We start from the raw sequence: 16,024 nt of genomic DNA on the forward strand, positions 1-16,024 counted from the left end.
ATATATAGGTGGTACATGACACCAGTCAAGCTAGCAAAAATCTATCATTTGCCTGATAATAAATGTTGGAAATGTAAAGAAACCGAAGGTACATTCTTTCACCTTTGGTGGACGTGCCCAAGGATTAAGGCTTTCTGGGAGATGATCTACAATGAAATGAAAAAGGTATTTAAATATACCTTCCAGAAGAAACCAGAGGCCTTTCTCCTGGGCATGGTCGGCCAATTGGTGTTAAAGAAAGATAGAACTTTTTTTATGTATGCAACAGCAGCAGCAAGAATACTCATCGCGAAGTATTGGAAGACACAAGAACTACCCACTCTGGAAGAATGGCAGATGAAGGTGATGGACTATATGGAACTAGCAGAAATGACCGGCAGAATCCGAGACCAGGGAGAAGAGCAGGTGGAAGAAGATTGGAAGAAATTTAAAGATTATTTACAGAAACAATGTAAAATGAATGAATGATGGAATGATGTTGGATTGAAGTTAAGGGGTTTATAGCAACAAGGTTTGAAATATCAGGGAAAAATGGAATGTTAAACAGAGGGAAAGGTAAAGTTAAAATATTAAGATAAAAATTTAAGATAAAGGTAAAGAGGGAAAGGATTTGCTGAACAAACAATTGCATTGGAATACAAAGGAGGGAGGTGTGGGGAAGTCCAAGAAACAAGCTAAGGCAAGATATATTTTGAAAGATGGAATTGTTTTTAATTGTTGTTATTCTTTTTTGTATTTTTTCTGGTATTGTTTTTTCTTTTTTCTTTTTCTGTTTGTATTATATTGTGAAAATCTTAATAAATTATTATTAAAAAAAAAAACAATAGAAGGCATGCATTTGGAGTGCAGGATCAGAGTGGAAGTCCCCATTTAAAACCAGCTCCTCTCCCTCACACTCTGCTTGCGAGTATGTATACAGAATGACTGCCAAAGCAATCTTTGCCTGCACACCTGCTCATTCCCTTTTCTTAAGCGTGCGCAGCCAGGACAATGCACTCTGTCAGGGAACTGCCATCGGAAGGACAGGAGGTGCAAAGGCTCACTGAGGTTGAGAGAGACACAGCAGCTGAAGAGGGAACCAGCAGGGGGAGAGCAGGAACTTCAAGGGAAGGTGAGTCGGAGGGATGGCTCAGAGACGCTTCCAGCGAAAACAGCGGGGAGGTCTCAGGACCTCCTATAGGGACACCCATTCCTCGCCGGAAACTGTCACGCCGAGAGTCCAGAAGACGTGTTTCCGTTAAGGAGCTTTTATGTTGGAAACGATTCCGAAAGCAACCACTTTCGGATTCTGCTAGCGATTGACGCAGCCATGCTGGAGGGGCTCCGTCACAGGCAGAGGTTTGAAAACTTGATCAAACTCTGAGGGACTTGCAGTTTACGCACAAGCAGCTCATCATCCCATCACAGCAATCCGAAAGTCACCGAAAGCTAGCTTGTGCAGGGAGAGGCATCATGAGCGACCCAGCCGGAACCGGAGGAGCAGGAGCAGCTGGAGGGGGTCCAAGCCTGGAGGAAAGGTACAGAGCGTTGGAGATCCAGCTTGCCTTGCAAACGGCGAGGCTTGAGGAGAGGAGGGCTCAGGATGCAGAAAAGGGGAAGGAGAAAACCACCCCGCTCGCCAGAAAGGTGCCAGGATTGGTGCAGAAATTCGGGGGGGACCCCAGAAACTATCATGCCTTTAGAACAGAGATGCAATACGCTCTCAACCTGCAGTTTGATGACTTCCCCGACGAGGAATCGCGAGTGGCTTTTGTAATTGGCCATCTCGAATCAGGGGCGAAGGACTGGGTTAGACCCCTGATGGCAGCGAATAATGAGATCCTAAAGGACACGAGGAAGTTTTTTCGTGCCATGGACCTGATGTTTTCCAGTGACATTGAGCAGGGAGGGGTGCGAAGGCAGTTAATGGCTTGCAAACAGGGGAGCCGGTCTGTCCGTGAGTACTGGACTGAGTTTACTATGTTGATTCATAGATTGGGGTGGGACCTATCGGCGGAACCCATCCAGATGCTTTTCGAAGAGGGGCTTTCTTCGGCCCTTAAAAATGAACTTTCCCGGGGGCCCAGGGCGGAGTCTATGGACCAGCTGACCAAATCCGCGCTGGCCATAGGAGCGCGCCAGGAAGCGAGGGCTTTGGAAAGGCGGGAAGGGAAAGGAGAACGTTGGAGGGAGCTCCGCATTCCAGACATTCCAGAGCCGCCTTTCCCGCCGGCAGAGCCGATGGAAGTTGGAACAGCGCGGGCGCGCGCAGTTTCAAATCTCAGTGAAGGGCGGAAGAAGGAGGGAAAGAGCGCCAAGAAATGTTATCTCTGCCAACAGCCAGGGCACTTTGCCAGAGTCTGTCCGCAAAGAAAGGAATGGCAAGGGATGGCAGGAGCTGTTGGGGGAGAAGAGGAGGAAAGCAAGGAGCAAGTAAAAGCCAACGCCTGGCTGCCACCGTCGGGGCACAGCAGCCAGGCCAAAGAGCAGTGAAAGTGCCCACGCCAGAACCTCCCAGACCTGCTTTAGTGATAGAGGTGTTGCTAGAGCTGCCAAACGGACACCCACTACAGATTAAGGCGCTTTTGGATTCAGGCAGCTCCTGTAATTTCATGAGTAAGGAGTTTGCAGCTGAGCACCAGATACAGACCATCCCTTTAAGTAACCCCTTGCAGGTGACCACGATTGACGGCAGAGAGCTGTTGGGAGGAGAAGTGAGCCAACAGACAGTCCCAATGATAATGAGGGTGGCAAGGCACACCGAAAGGATAGCGTTTAATGTGGCCACCTTGGGAGGAGCTCCCATCATTTTGGGGATGAGCTGGCTGGCACTACACGATCCTCTAGTGGGCTGGCATCAGAGGGTGGTCTCCTTTGGGTCAGCGCATTGCCTAGAACACTGCAAGCAGGGGAAGGTTCCAGGAGGAGCCAGAGTCACCCTAGCCGGGATGGAAGTAATGAGTAAAGGGAAGGTGCCTCCGCAATACGCAGATCTGAGCAACGTATTCAGCGAAAGGGAAGCAGACAAACTGCCGCCGCATAGACCCTTTGACTGTCAAATCAACCTACTCCCTGGGGCCCAACTCCCAGTGGGCAAACTGTACGCCATGTCAGACAGGGAGATGCAGGAGTTGAGGGAGTTCATTGACAAAAACCTGAAGCGAGGTTTCATCTGAGAGTCCCGAGCGGTGGGGGGCAGCCCAGTGTTTTTTGTGGACAAAAAGAACACAGATAAGCCGAGACGTGTAGTGGACTTCAGGGCCCTAAATGCCGTGTCGGAACCCCTGGCTTTTCCTATGCCCCGAATTGATGACATTTTGACCAGGGTGAGGAAGGGGAAGATTTTTACAAAACTGGACCTGCGGGGGGGCGTACAATCTGATACGCATAAGGAAGGGGGATGAATGGAAGACCACCATGTTCACCCCTTTGGGAGCATTTGAATACCTCGTTATGCCCTTCGGTCTACAAGCAGGCTCGGCGTGCTTTCAAAGTTTTATGAACCACGTCTTGGGACCTTTGCTCTACAAGAACTGTGTGGCCTTTTTAGATGACGTGTTGGTGTATTCGGAAGATGAGGAGCAGCATGTGAGGGACGTGCGAGAAGTGTTGGGCCGGCTGCAAGCCAATCAGCTGTGGGTGAAACTGGAGAAGTGCCAGTTTCATACCAAGGAGGTGGAATTCCTGGGGTACCGCTTGTCAGACAAGGGATTGGCCATGGATCCAGGCAAGGTCCAAGCGGTACTGGAATGGAAGACACCGAAGACCAAGAAGGATGTGCAAAGGTTCCTGGGGTTTGGGAACTTTTATCGGAAGTTCATCAAGAACTTTGCACACTTGACGGCGCCCATCACTGACTGCCTCAGCAGCAAGAAGAAATTTGTTTGGACGGCGGAGGCGGAGCGAGCATTTGAAGAACTGAAAAGGGCTTTCGCCTCGGAAGAACAACTTCTGCATGTGGACTTACGAAAACCCATGAGAGTGGAAACAGACGCGTCCGACCGGGCGATCGGAGCGGTACTTCTTCAACCGGGAAGGAATACGTCGGAGTGGAGACCGTGTGCCTTCTTCTCGAGGAAGCTGAATAAGTCCGAGAGGAACTACACGGTGTATGACAGGGAACTACTCGCCATTCACGAAGCGTTCCGGAGGTGGAGACATTTATTAATTGGGGCACAACACAAGGTGCAAGTGTGCACCGACCACAAGAATTTGGAGTATTGGAGAACAGCTCGAGTACTCAACCAACGACAAGTGAGATGGGCACAGGAATTCTCCAAATTCCACTTTGAAATTTGTTATGTGCCAGGCCCAGAAAACGTCAGGGCGGACGCTCTCTCACGCAAACCAGAGTATTTGGAGGGGGAGGGGGCAATCGAAGAAAGACATGTCATCCCTGAGGACCGCTGGGTGTGTGGGGCGGCGCTGGTGGGGCGACGAGAACTGGTAGAGGAAACGGGAAATGATGAGTATGCCCAGAATAAGCTCAGAGGTCTCAGGGGAGAGGGCGAGAGCCCCGAAGGTTTTGAGGAAAGAAATGGGGCATTGTATTACAAAGGGGCACTGTATATACCAGAAGGTGAATTGAGGGGAAGAGTGCTCAAGCAGTTGCACGATAGCCCCACGGCGGGACATTTTGGGCAACACAAGACCATGTGGATGGTTACCAGGGAATTTTGGTGGCGCAAGGTGAGGGAAGATGTAAAGGAGTATGTAAGAAGGTGTGACCAATGTCAGAGAGCCAAAGGGGAAAGAAGGGCGCCGGCAGGGTTATTAGAACCATTACCCACACCAGAACGGCCTTGGGAAGCGGTATCAATAGATTTTATGACGGATCTGCCGAAATCCAAGGGGAAAACAGCCATCATGGTAGTAGTAGACCTGTTAACTAAGATGTGCCACTTTGTAGCATGCTCACATGCAGTCACAGCGGAAGAAACAGCGAAGTTGTTTGTAGAACACATCTTTAGGTTGCACGGCGCCCCCTTGAGGGTGATCTCAGACCGCGGCAAACAATTTACTTCCAGGTTCTGGAGGAAGCTCATGAGCTTGCTGCACGTGGAAGTCAATTTTTCGACTGCCCGGCACCCTGAAACCATAAGGGTGGGGGATCAGGTGTGGCTGTCAACCCAAGGGTTGCCGTTCAAAGGGGGTTGTAAAAAATTAAGACCCAAGAGATTGGGACCCTTTGAGGTCATTCAGCAGGTCAACCCAGTGGCTTTCAAACTCCGGTTACCCAACCACATGAAATTGCACCCAGTGTTCCACAGGTCGTTACTGTCACCATACAGGGGGGGACGTGAAGGGGAGCACACCAGGGGACCAGCCTTGGAAGAAAGGGAAAGCAGCAACCATGTAGGGGAAATCCTCGATTCCAGGTGGAAGGGAAATCAGGTGGAGTATTTGGTGGCGTGGGAAGGGGAACCGGAGTCAGAAAACACCTGGGTGACTGCAGGGGAGGTCAATGACGAGGTTTTAACAGAAACGTTCCACCAACGATTCCCGAGGAAACCACAGCCGGTAGCAAGGTTTAGGAGGGAGTATTTCGGCACCACCGACGAGGAAGAGGAACTGGAAGGATTCGCGGAGTCGGAGTTGGAAGAGGGAATGGACTCCGATGACGAGGAGTACCGAGAGACCAGGGACAGCAACAAGTGGAGGGAAGTGTTCGAAACTTCGGACGATGAGGAAGGTTCTTTCAGGGGTTTTACCTCCTCACAACCCATAGGGGAGGAGATGGGAGGGGGTGAAGGGGGCCCTGGAGGGGAGGTGGATGTCAGGGAACTGCCATCGGAAGGACAGGAGGTGCAAAGGCTCACTGAGGTTGAGAGAGACACAGCAGCTGAAGAGGGAACCAGCAGGGGGAGAGCAGGAACTTCAAGGGAAGGTGAGTCGGAGGGATGGCTCAGAGACGCTTCCAGCGAAAACAGCGGGGAGGTCTCAGGACCTCCTATAGGGACACCCATTCCTCGCCAGAAACTGTCACGCCGAGAGTCCAGAAGACGTGTTTCCGTTAAGGAGCTTTTATGTTGGAAACGATTCCGAAAGCAACCACTTTCGGATTCTGCTAGCGATTGACGCAGCCATGCTGGAGGGGCTCCGTCACAGGCAGAGGTTTGAAAACTTGATCAAACTCTGAGGGACTTGCAGTTTACGCACAAGCAGCTCATCATCCCATCACACACTCCTAAGCATGCAAAGACAATAATGCATCTCCACCGAAGCCAGGCACTTGCAAACTTTTACCATCTCCAGGTAAACCCTCTCTCTTAGTCACACTGTGCAATGGCACAGAGAGAACCATCACTCGCTTGCTCACTGCAGCCTGGCAAGGGAAGTCTCACAGTGGAAACATCATACAAGATGGGTGACACCTGGCTTGAGAGCAGTACATGTGAAAAGGATCTAGGAGTCTTGGTTGACCACAAACTTGACATGAGCCGACAGTGTGACGCGGCAGCTAAAAAAGCCAATGCAATTCTGGGCTGCATCAATAGGAGTATAGCCTCTAGATCAAGGGAAGTTATAGTGCCACTGTATTCTGCTCTGATCAGACCTCACCTGGAGTACTGTGTCCAGTTCTGGGCACCACAGTTCAAGAAGGACACTGACAAACTGGAACGTGTCCAGAGGAGGGCAACCAAAATGGTCAAAGGCCTGGAAACGATGCCTTATGAGGAACGGCTAAGGGAGCTGGGCATGTTTAGCCTGGAGAAGAGGAGGTTAAGGGGGGATATGATAGCCATGTTCAAATATATAAAAGGATGTCACATGGAGGAGGGAGAAAGGTTGTTTTCTGCTGCTCCAGAGAAGCGGACACGGAGCAATGGATCCAAACTACAAGAAAGAAGACTCCGCCTAAACATTAGGAAGAACTTCCTGACAGTAAGAGCTGTTCGACAGTGGAATTTGCTGCCAAGGAGTGTGGTGGAGTCTCCTTCTTTGGAGGTCTTTAAGCAGAGGCTTGACAACCATATGTCAGGAGTGCTCTGATGGTGTTTCCTGCTTGGCAGGGGGTTGGACTCGATGGCCCTTGTGGTCTCTTCCAACTCTATGATTCTATGATTCTATGTTTCTAAAAAACACAAGACAGTCTATCAAGACTGGGGAAAAGCCACCTCCAGACTCCAAGCGCACACACATTGTCCAGCCAATGCCTGCAGCACCTCTTCCCACCCCCACCCCGCAAACTGCCCTTCATCCCCATTTCAGTTTCAAAAAATGTCCCATCCCTTCACTCTTTCCTGCTGCCACTGCCAGGCTCCAATTTCCTTGGCAGGCTGAGAACTACACAACAGTAAACATGCACAACGACTAGCTCCTGGGGCTGCCATTTGTGGGGCCAACCTGGAGGCAGAGCCATGATTACAACAAATTGGAGGGGGGTGTTGCTCATGTGTTACCTAACTCTATGCTCCTCACCAACACAGACACATGGACACTTTTTGTGCTTTGCAAGCATTCTCAAGCCACCCTCCCACCAAGACATCTGAGTTTAAAGGGCTTGCCACGTACACTGCAAAGATGCCAACCAATACTTCCCACTCTTCCAAACAGGGCAAAAGTTGTCCCCCTCTTTCTGAAAACAAGCTTATGTTCTCTTCGCCTCCTGCGGACACACTCGCTACCGAGACTCAGAGAAATCAACCTCCGGGAGAACGGGTCGCCTCTGTTCCGCCTTCAGCAGCCCATCTCTGCCTCCCAACCGTCTAACATTTGGTTACTGCTTCAAGTTTACTGTAGCTCGCCTCAGCGCCACTTTCCTCCTCTCCTTTTCCCTCGCGGACCACGATCTAGGTTGCCTGTCCCTTCGGGACCGTCATGGACTTCGCCCTTGTTTCTTGTTTGAGGGAGGGAGCTGGGTAGGGGAAAGAAAGAGGGAGGCGGCGGCGGAAAACAGCAACCCAAGACGCTTAGAAGAAAGCAGAAAGGAGGGACCAACCAAGCTTGAGTCTCTGCCATTCAGAAGTGTATATGCCATTATCAGGTCTCTTCTATCGGCGGATCGCCCCGCAACGTGCGCCTGGAGTGGGTGGCCGCTGAATAATTTCCCCTCCTTGCACAAAAAATTAAGTCCAGAATTTAGACGGGGTAGTGCAGCTCAGGCTCCCCATGCCGAAGGCTCACCACACGCCCTAGATGCACAGAGACTCGCGCAGACCACCGTATCCGCCTCCGGAGGCCAGAGCGAAAAGGGTGTCGACCCCCTCTGTCCGCCCCGTCACTGGAAGCAAAGGAGAAATGGAAAAAGAGTGTGAAGAAGAGGAGGGTGGCAGTGGTCGAAGTAGTGGGGGTAAGCCCAAGCACCCCTTCCTGAGAACAGAAAGTGAAATAATCTGCCTGCTAGCCTGAAGCGACGATCGGGGTCTGCATAAAAGGCGGATCTACACGGATCCTCATGGATCCTCCACTTTTTAAAAAATAATTCCAACAAATGCAGTGTCAAATCACACCTAGAAGGCACACCTACAAACTGGACTATAAAAAACGTGGATCCAACACTTTGCAGCACCACAAAAACATGGATCCGAGGCACGGATCCTCATGAATTCATATGATTTTTATATTGAAACAAAATAAAAACACCATGCTACTGTAGACCACATCTTAGTCTGTAGGAGGAACCAAAAAAATCACGCATCCACTGTTTCGTGGTGCCGCAATGGCACAAAAACATGGTTAAAAACACGGATCCTCATGAATCCTCATGATTTTTGCACTAGATCAGCCCAAACTCACTGTCAAATTACACATCATGTCCAGGGGCACAGCATCCACCACAGAAATCACGGATCCATGGCTTCCTGGCCACACCGTGGCCCAAAAACATGGTTTTGAAGCACAAATCCTCATGGATCCTCACGCTTTTTGCATTGGGAAAACCCAAACTCACCATCGAATCACACATCATGTCCAGGGGCACAGACTGCACCACAAAAATCACGGATCCACGGCTTCCTGGCCACTCCATGGCCCAAAAACGTGGTTTTGAAGCACGGATCCTCATGAATCCCCACGCTTTTTGCATTGGGCCAACCCAAACTCACCATCAAATCACACATCATGTCCAGGGGCACAGACTGCACCACAAAAATCACGGATCCACGGCTTCCTGGCCACTCCATGGCCCAAAAACATGGTTTTGAAGCACGGATCCTCATGGATCCCCACACTTTTTGCATTGGGCCAAGCCAAACTCACCATCAAATCACACATCATTCCCAGGGGCACAGACTGCACCACAAAAATCATGGATCCACGGCTTCCTGGCCACTCCGTGGCCCAAAAACGTAGTTCCGAAGCATGGATCCTCATGATTTTTGCACTAGATCAGCCCAAAGTCACCATCAGATCAAACATCATGGCCATGGGCACAGCATGCAACACAAAAATCACGGATCCACGGCTTCCTGGCAAAACCGTGGACCAAAAACGTGGTTTTGCAGCACGGATCTTCATGGATCCACACGCTTTTCGCATTGGGCCAGCCCAAACTCACCGTCAAATCACATATCATAGCCAGGGGCACAGCCTGCACCACAAAAGACTCAGATCCACGCCTGCCTTGCCATACCGTGGCCCAAAAACGTGGTTTCGAAGCACGGATCCTCATGATTTTTGCACTAGATCAGCCCAAAGTCACCATCATATCAAACATCATGTCCAGGGGCACTGCCTGCACAACAAAAAATTCAGATCCATGGCTTCCTGGTTCTACCGTGGTACAAAAACGTGGTTTTGAAACACGGATCCTCATGGATCCTCACGCTTTTTGCATTGGGACAACCCAAACTCAACGTCAGATCACACGTCATAGCCAGGAGCACAGCTTGCACCACAAAGAACTCGGATCCACAGCTTCCTGGACACTCCATGGCCCAAAAACGTGGTTTGCTTGTGGTTTGCTTGTGTGTTCCAGCATGGCAGGGGGTTGGACCAGATGGCCCGTGCGGTCTCTTCCAGCTCTATGATTTTATGATTCTATGACACTAGCTAGTACGCTGCACTGTTCCATTAGATAGATATTGTTGCTATTTTTTAAGCTAAAGGTTATGTATAGCTGCCATCTATTAGTCTTTGAGCCAGTGTGGTGTAGTGGTTAAAAGCGGTGGACTCATAATCTGGTGAGCTGGGTTCGCTTCCCCGCTCCTCCACATGCAGCTCCTCACAGGGTGTCTGTTGTGGGGAAGGAAGGGAAAGGAGATTGTTAGCTGCTTTGAGACTCCTTAAGGGGAGTGAAAGGCGAAATATCAAGTCCAAACTCTTCTTCCAAACACTTTGTAATAGTGACATTTCCCATAAATATGCTGAGACACAACTGAATAATAATAATGTGATAGATTTCAATGGGATTCATGGAAGGGCCAAGTTTATTCAGCAGTTTAAATGAATGGGGCATAGAAGTGCTTAACTAGTTCTTGAGCAGGGCCAAAACCTGGGGGAAGGAATCTTCCGTCTCTGTAGCGAACAGCAGGCACAACAACATTTTGTATGGAATGCAGAGCCAGTTCTTCTCTCTCTTTTTTTAAAAAAAATTATTAACAAAGCAATCAAATCACATTAATTCCAAATTATACCAATACATAATAAACTCCAAATATTTAGCCAAATTTTAAATTTTTGTTGGGGGTACCCATGCTTCGAGCTCAAAAAGGGTCCAATCCTCTCATATTTGTGCTGCTTTGATGTTCAGAGTTCTATCTTTCCATCTCTTTGTTGTTATCCTTTACCAATCGTCTTCCAATCTTGTTGTTGTTATCGTTTTTTCTTTTCTTTATAAACTCTGAAAGTCTCCACAAGTGAGTTGAAACAAACATTATTATAGTCCTGTGTGGATTTTCACCTTAATCCAAAGGTCCTGTTCGAACGGCAGATGCCATTTCAGTGTTTCCATAAAATACAGTCTAAACATCTGCTCATTAACTTTCCCAGACCTGTTGCTCCGACATCAATCTTTTCAGGGGAGTTCTTGCCAAGTCAAACGTAGAACTCAGATATGATAGCAAAGCCGTGGCTTCCTCCCCCTCTTGATCGTAAATCCTGCAACAAAGCCTGTCTCGTCATGGCGATTCTCCATTAGAACTGCGTCATCCAAAAGCCTTTCATTTGCTTTCCAGATCTTCCACAAAACAAAGCCTTTAGTCAAGGATTCATTTCCACACAGTTTATTATTCTATCTCTCTTGTTATTGGTTATGCGACGGTTCTTCTTAGGGAGGGGTTGTTAGGTAAATCACATAGAAGAAAAGAAGAAAAGTCCCCCCCCCTTTCCACTCCGTTTCAACATACCGACATCTTTGATGTAATCTTATTTAATCTAGTTTTCTGTTCAATCCAACCCATCACTCAGCTTCTCAGAGGTCGATTCAGTTAGCAGTCAAAACTCCCTTTCTTTCGCTCAAAACATGTGCATTTACTCTTCTCTAATTGTTTATCTTGAGCCTGCAACTAGGATCGCGATCAGAAGTAGTGTCCGGGAGAGCCAAAAACTCACACAAGGGCTTTCCGTCCAGTGCCCTCACCCCCTCCTTCTTTCGAACTCGGGGGTGATTTATAGGCATCCGCGGACGAGGCAGCGTTTTCCCATTCCCCCTGGGAAAACCTGGGAGGCTAATTACTCCCATATTAGCCTCTTAATTACCTCGTGTGAGCCGGAGAGATGGTATTGTTGGCCATCTTCCAATGCGCCCCTAGCGGGCCCCCGAGCCAGTTCTTCTCATAAGCAAGCAAGGGGAGCCCCTGAGGTGCTGGATGCACCACTAGAACTGGCAGCTTGGTGTGAGTACCAAGGTTGATTTTGCTCTCTGCATTTTTCCTGAAGTTGTTGAGCTGTGAAAACCATGTCCACTGTCCCCCTATGTTATGTACTGAGTTGAATAGGATCCAAACTGCAGCAGTCAGATTGGTCCTAGAACAATAGGATCCAAATTGCAGCAGTCTGATTGGTCCTAGAACAATAGGATTCAGAATGCAGCAGTCTGATTGGTCCTAGAACAATGCAGCAGTATGATTGGTTGGCAGGAACCACCCAATCATGCTCCAGATATAAGTGAATCCACAACCTGATTGGCTTACAGTAGAATTCCGGAATTAGCCAATCATGTGCAGCCCATTGTGTAAATAATGTATATAAAGCAGATACTTTGAGGGGACATTCATTTCATTCCTCCTCACCACTATGAGCTGAATAAAGAGCATGAAATCACTTTGCGACTCTGAGTATATTTCACTGGCGACGAAGGTGGGATCCCGCTGAGCTGACTGCCACACACAGCACCGCAGCACCGCCACCTGCCGCACCACTGCCTCGCACCGTGTATCCAGGCTTCAGCTCCGGGACACAAGGAACTCAGAATGGCAACCAACAGCAGCTTCTCGCCGTTCAACCCAGCATCTGGAGACTGGGAAGCGTACGCCTCCCGTTTCACCTTCCTCCTAGAAGCCAAAGGGGTCACCGATGGAGAAGACGCCAAGAAGAGGGCGATATTCTTCAGCGTCTGCGGAGAGGAGACGTTTGAAATCGCCCGGGCTCTCCTTGCGCCTGAAGACGTTGCTACTGTTCCATACAAAACCATAATGGAACAGCTGAAGGGGCACTTTTCGCCACAGCCCTCAGTGGTGGCTCGCCGAAATGCCTTCTATGCAAAGCGGCAAGCCCCTGGGGAAACCATAACTGGGTTTGTGACCTCTCTCCGCCAAGCCGTCCGGTTCTGCAACTTCTCAGAGCTGGAGAACATGCTTCGTGACCGCCTCGTCGGTGGCCTGAAGGATGAGAAGCTGCAACGACGCCTCTACGCTAAGAAGGACCTAACGTTCCAGGTCGCTCTGGAGGAGGCCCTGGCAACGGAAGCTGCCGAGAGGTCGACGCAAGAGGCACGGCCGAGCCAGCCGTCCCAACCGAGGGTCCACCATGAAGAAGAAGAAGAAGAAGAAGAGTTTGGATTTGATATCCCGCCTTTCACTCCCTTTAAGGAGTCTCAAAGCGGCTAACATTCTCCTTTCCCTTCCTCCCCCACAACAAACACTCTGTGAGGTGAGTGGGGCTGAGAGACTTCAAAGAAGCATGACTGGCCCAAGGTCACCCAGCAGCTGCATGTGGAGGAGCGGAGACGCGAACCCGGTTTCCCAGATTACGTGACTACCTCTCTTAACCACTACACCACACTGGCTCTCACCGACGACTCAGGATCCAACAGGGAGGAGGTGCACCGAGTACAGCAGCGCATTCAAGCAGCCCACATACCACAGCTGCCTCGACGAGAAGGAGGGAACTGCGCAAGCTGTGGAGAAAGTCACGAGAGGAGGACCTGCCGTTTCTGCAACGCAGAGTGCAGGCAGTGCAGAAAATCGGGACACATCGCCCGGGTGTGTCGGGCTCGGCCCACCCGACGCCAGGCATCAGATGACCAATCCAAGAGCCCCAGGTCCCGGGGCCCAACGCACCAAGGCAACTCGACGCAGCTCACGGACTTCCAGGTATACCAGTTGCCCCACCCCAACGTAGAGAAAATTTATGTAGAGGTACAGATAGAGGGGGCCCCATGCCGCATGGAGCTTGACACGGGTTGAACTCTATCCATAATCTCGGCAAGGACCTTAAGGAAACTGTGTCCTACTAGGGGTCCCAAACTCAGGCCGGCCCCATTCACCCTCCGGGACTTCCAGAAACGTAAGGTCCCCACAATGGGGGTAGGGACCTTCAGGGTACAATACCGAGGGCGGGCGAGGCAACTGGACTTGCTTGTGGTCAAGGGCCCCTACATTAGTTTACTGGGATTGGCATGGTTTGGACCACTGGGGCTAGCCGTCACCGGGGTGAACCACACTAGCTTACAAGTGGACGTGGACGCCATATGCAAGGAATTTCCGGGGGTTTTCGATGGGAAATTGGGACAGTATACGGCCCCCCCCCCCATTGCTCTACAGCTTGACCCCGCAGTACGACCAGTCAGGCTCAAGGCCCGCCAGGTCCCGTTCGCCCTGAAACCCCGTACAGACGAGGAATTGGACCGGCTCGTGGAGCAAGGAGTGCTGGAGCCGGTGCCTAATGCCCCCTGGGAAACCCCAATCGTCACACCCGTCAAGCCTAATGGTTCGGTCCGCATCTGCGCAGACTACAAATGTACCATAAAGAAGGCCCTCACGGCCCATGCATACCCAGTGCCAGTGGTCAGCCATGTCCTTGCCACCCTGGCTGGGTCGAAAATTTTTGGCAAGGTGGACTTGGCCCAGGCATATCAACAGCTACCAGTAGATGAGGCCACAGCAGAGGCACAGACGATTGTGACGCACAGAGGAGCGTTCAGGGTAAAGCGGCTGCAATTTGGTGTCAGCGTGGCACCAGGCATATTCCAGAATCTAATGGACTCTCTCCTTAAAGGAATTCCTGGCGTCACCCCCTTCTTCGATGATGTGTTGATTGCCGGGCCCACACCAGAGGAGTTTGAAGACCGCCTCTGCACCGTTCTGCACCGTTTCCAGACAGCGGGTCTCAAGGTGAAGCGGGAAAAATGTCTACTAGGAGTGCCTCAGGTGGACTTTCTGGGATTTATGGTGGACGCGGAAGGGGTCCACCCGACTGGGGACAAGGTACGGGCCATTTGTGATGCCCCAGCGCCCAAGAACAAGACTGAACTTCAGGCCTTCTTGGGACTATTGAACTTTTACCATTCCTTCCTTCCCTACAAGGCAGCGGTAGCGGAGCCCCTACACAGACTCCTGGACAAGCGGGCCCCTTGGGTGTGGGGCCAGCACCAGGAGGCCGCATTCCAGGCAGTCAAGGACTTGCTTGTCTCAAACTCGGTCTTGGCACACTTCGACGAGAGGCTGCCGGTGGTGCTAGCATGCGGCGCCTCGCCCTATGGCATTGGCGCTGTCCTGGGACACCAACTCCCGGATGGAAGAGAGGTACCGGTGGCATACTTTTCCCAGACACTCAACGCAACCGAGCGGAACTACTCGCAAATCGACAAGGAGGGTCTGGCAATCGTGAAGGGAGTAAAAAAATTCCATGATTTCTTTTACGGGCGGCCCTTCACCGTGGTGACTGACCACAAGCCGTTGCTTGGCTTGTTTGCCCCTGAAAAGCAGACCCCCCAAGTGCTGTCTCCTCGCGTCCTCAGGTGGTCAATTTTCCTTGCCAGCTACCAGTATGCACTGATTCACCGCCCTGGGAAGGCGATGGGCCATGCGGACGCCCTCAGCAGGCTACCACTACCGGAAACAGGCCCCGACCCAGCACCTGCACAAGAGGTTATGAGCCTGGAGCTGCTTCCCGACCGCCCCATTCAGGCACAAGAAGTTGCACACCATTCCAAGAAAGATAGGGTCATCTCCCGGGTCCTGGACTGGGTGTGGAGGGGATGGCCCAGCAGCAGCCCCGGGCCAGAATTCGCCGGCTACACAACCCGCAAACATGAACTGTCAGCCCACAAGGGGTGCCTGTTATGGGGAAGCAGGGTCGTTGTTCCCCAGCCCCTCCGCAAAAGGGTCCTCACAGCCCTACACGAGACACACCCAGGGGTAGTAAGAATGAAGGCCCTTGCCAGGAGTTATGTGTGGTGGCCGGGGATCGACGGAGAGATAGAGGCCTGGGTCAAACACTGCCAGGCCTGCCAAGAATCCCGCCCAGATCCCCCAAGGGCCCCAGTCCAGTCCTGGGAGTCCGCCCGAGCACCATGGTCACGCCTGCATGTGGACTTCGCTGGCCCCTTTCAGGGGAAAACATTCTTCATAGTGGTGGACTCCTACACGAAATGGCTGGAAGTCCCACTGGTACCGTCCACTTCTACGTCCGCAGCCATCCGGGTACTACGCAGGCTGTTTGCAACCCATGAGCTCCCTGACACTCTCGTCTCAGACAACGGGACAGCATTTACGTCAGGAGAATTCCAAACCTTCACAGCGCAGAACGCCATCCGCCACATCCGTTCGGCGCCATTCCACCCTGCCACCAATGGCCAAGCAGAACGCACAGTGCGGACCACCAAGGACACCCTTTGCCGCATGACGCAAGGGGATTGGGAGTACCGCCTTGCCACATTCCT

This window comes from Podarcis tiliguerta (assembly GCF_965153285.1).
Source record: "Podarcis tiliguerta genome assembly, chromosome: W".
Classification (NCBI taxonomy): domain Eukaryota; kingdom Metazoa; phylum Chordata; class Lepidosauria; order Squamata; family Lacertidae; genus Podarcis; species Podarcis tiliguerta.